Source organism: Vespa velutina, chromosome 14 (genome assembly GCF_912470025.1).
Source record: "Vespa velutina chromosome 14, iVesVel2.1, whole genome shotgun sequence".
Classification (NCBI taxonomy): Eukaryota; Metazoa; Arthropoda; class Insecta; order Hymenoptera; family Vespidae; genus Vespa; species Vespa velutina.
The window spans coordinates 3,107,338-3,111,060 of record NC_062201.1 but is presented as its reverse complement, the minus strand read 5'-3'; the positions used below and the strand labels follow the sequence as shown (position 1 = coordinate 3,111,060).

The 3,723-nt window shown below is 37.3% G+C and overlaps 1 protein-coding gene across 1 annotated transcript in view; it reads right to left on the bottom strand.

The window, feature by feature from the left end:
• Positions 1 to 3,550: 3,550 nt before the first annotated feature.
• The window catches only part of LOC124954214 (proline-rich protein 7-like), a 38,786-nt gene continuing 38,613 nt past the window's right edge, over positions 3,551 to 3,723 (bottom strand). The window contains exon 2 of the mRNA XM_047506773.1: positions 3,551 to 3,723. This exon is cut by the window's right edge and continues 306 nt beyond it. The gene's annotated coding sequence lies outside the window, so the exon portion shown is untranslated.

The following is a 3,723-nucleotide window of genomic DNA, read 5'->3' as shown; positions in this document are numbered from 1 at the left end:
AAATATTCACCATAAGAAAAGAGGATTCTAAACATCATAATTATATAATTATTAAATTAAATAAAAAAGAAATACAAATATAAAATATAAGCTGGAAAAAGAGATAGATATTTTTCCATACATATCTTATTATCTCTCTCTCTCTCTATCTATCTCTATCTCTCTTTCTATATTCTTTCAATCGTTTTTTTTTAAACGTTTTAACCCTGTTAATTTTTTAAACCCCAATAAAAGAAACTACCACACACATAGTAACCATGAGAAATTTTTTAACGCAATAATTATACGATGAAATCAAGCGATAAATTATAAATCAAATAGATATGTGGAAATAAAAAAAAGACAGAGAGAAAAAAATTCTATATGGAGTTTCGAGTTTTTTTTCTTTTTCTCATATTTCCCTCTCTCATTTTTCCTATATATATATATATATATTTTTTTTTTTCCCCTAATTATCCTCGTCTCTGTTAAATATCTCGTTCCTGTTATTTACTCTCGTCTCGATAAGCAAGAAAAAGAATGGAAAAAAAAAAAAATATATTTACCTGCTAGACAAGTTTTAAATACACCAATTATACTGATTATCTGATGAAATCAAGCGGTGAATTAGTTGAAAAAAAATTAATAATAATAATAATAATAATAATAATAATAAAAATTATTATAATATAAGATAGAGGGAGAGAGACATAGAAAGAGAGAAGAGGAAAGAGAAAGAGAAAAAATTCTGTATAGACTACCGGTTTTTTCGTGTAGACCTCACCCCCTCTCTCTCTCTCTCTCTCTCTCTCTGTCCCTCTTTCACCCTTTTCTATCCTTCCATCTCCCTCTTTCTCTCTCCTTTTCTCTGTCGGAGTTCTCTTACGAAATAATAAAGTTGTTCTATCCGTTCGAAACAACCTCCTCTCAGTCTCACGTCAGCGTCGTTCGATGTTAAAGCCCGTAGAGAAAGATCGGCATTCGAATACAACAGGAATTGTACCTACTACCGTAGTTTTTATTATGGGGCAAGCCATAAACTTGTACCGATGCTGCCACCATATTCGGTACGGCATCGTACGCGTAAATATCACGCCTCCGAGAAACTACGTATCTTCTTTACGACTTAACCGTACGAAAAAGAGAAAATCAGCAAACAAAAAAAATCAAGAAAAAAAATCTCTCTCTCTCTCTCTCTCTCTCTCTCTCTCTGTCTTTCTCTCTCTTTCTTTCTCTCTGTCTCTATCCATCGCCGTACCAACCCCTTCTCACCGTTCTCTTTCCATCCAGATTTGAAAATCGTTTTAAGAGACTTAGCTTCGAAGACATAGAGGTCCGCTCCGCTTTTATATATATATATATATATATATATATATATATATATATATGTACCACCTATCTCGGAAGAAGTTCGAATCGATAATCGGTTAGGTCCGGTTAAACTGGTCGACTGGTCGGAGGTAGGACCTTATAAAAAGACGTTCACCGAGGCAACGGAAGCTACAACATTATTACAATTTTCTACACCGCGAGCACGTTCGTGTTCAACTTACAGATTATCCTTGTTGAGTAGTACGTAAGTAACTAACATATATATATATATATATATATATATGTAAGTACCAATGTCGTCCTAAGGACGAGGATCACCGTTCGTAAATCCGATCGCGATCGATCCACCTCGAGCTTGCCACGTCGAGCGTTTCTGAGAACAATGATCAGATAGGAGGAAGAGGAGAAAAGAGGAGAAAGAAGGAGGAGAAACGGGGATGAAGAAACTTCAGCCGATGCCACAGAAAATGACAAAAGGAAGAAATGTCGAGCGTATGCGGAGAAAATAAAGAAAGAAAGAAAGAAAGAAAGAGAGAGAGAGAGAGAGAGAGAGAGAGAGAGAGAGAGAGAGAGAAAGAGTGGACATAGGGAGGAGAGGGGAAAAAAGAACTCGTTCTGTTCCCCCTTTCCCTCATCGGACCCATCTTTGTCCTGCTCTCGGCGCCCCTCTTTCGAGACACTGGACGCACGCGCTGACGCGACAACCTCATTTGTGCACGTCCGTTTCCATGGGGTGGGAGTAAAACCAAAGGAAAGAGAGAAAGAGAAAGAGAGAGAAAAAGAAAGAAAGAAAGAGAGAGAGAGAGAGAGAGAGAGAGAGAGAGCAACGAACCGGTGGAATGAAAGAGGATCGAACGGAAAGGAGTATAAAGAGGGAAAGAAAGAGAGAGAGAGAGAGAGAGAGAGAGAGAGAGAGAGAAAAGTAGTCGACTAGATGGACACAAGATCGAAGAACGTTGGAAAGGACCAGGAGAAATGGGGTGAGACCGAACGAGAGCTTAACGCATAAGAAACCAGAGAAAGGCACGCGGGTGTTTGTTCTGTTTATATACGCGCGTGTGCGTATATATGTATATATGTATGTATGTATATATGTATGTATGTATGTATGTATGTATTGGATGGGTAATAGGGGTGGGGATGGTAAAGAGGAAAGAGGAGATGAAAGAGGATAGAATGAGAAAGAGGGGGAAAGAGGTGCCGCGCGTGTGTGTGGAGAGAAGGAAAGATGTTGAGAAAAAGAGGAACGAATGGAACGAAGAAAGAGAGAAAGAGAGAGAGAGAGAGAGAGAGAGAGAGAGAACAGGGATGGAAGGTCCAATCAAGAGAGCAGGGTACCGCGCTGACGTGATTACAGCCGCCGCGCGTGACCAGAGTTAGCTCTGCCGACTTGCTCGTCTCGTCTCGTTCCTTTCGTATTCCTTTCAGTTTACTCCTGCCACCCTGGGTCATTTCTGGGCAGCGAACGTTGACACGATTCCGCGATCTTGTCGACGGCGCATAGCACGTTCCTCTTCGGCTCCGATATGCGGGCCTAGATTTTATACAAGAGGTGGATGATCTTTCTTCTCTCTCTCTCTCTCTCTCTCTCTCTCTCTCTCTCTATCTTTCTCTTCATGTTTTTCTTTCTCTTCTTCTTCTTCTTCTTTTTCGTTCTCTTCTTCTTTTTCTTCGTTCTCTTATCTTTGCTTTCATATTTTTCACATCATTCTTTTAATTACTTTTATCTCATCCATTTCATCGACAATATTATTCTTCCTTAATCGAACACTTTCGATTCGTAAAAAGCACAATTGATGATATTTCGTATTTCGTATTTTTTTCCAATATCCCGTTGCATTTATTTGCACATTTATCAATTCTAAAGGAAAGAATTGAAAGTGATCGAAACATAAATATCACTCTGATACGATTGAACTTTGTCTGTTATTTTTATTTCTATTTGAATCATCTAAAATGATTGTCACGAAATTCGATTGAAAAAAGAAATTCGAAATATCGTCATGGACAATAAATTTTTTTTCTTTTTCCAATAAAATCTTGTTAACGAATGAAATCAATGAAATATATCGAATTCTTTCATCCTAATATTCATTATATAATTTTATATAAACAAAATTATATCTAAGACATCGTATAATTACAACGAAACGAAATAAAAAATGAATACAATACACATATGGATAGTATTTAATTAATAAATAATAAAATGGATTAATTAATTAATCTAACGTAATGTCTATGAAAACGAATTGAAGAAATAAAATAAAAAGGAAATAAAAGGGAAAAGTCGTAATATTAGAAAGTGACAACAGTAGTTGGGTAGATGCATCCCTGCGTGCGTCGAAGACGACTTTAACAGCGGTTTGTGGGGCCTGTTTTTGCGTTGGGGCCCGAAGACTTCGGGTCCGA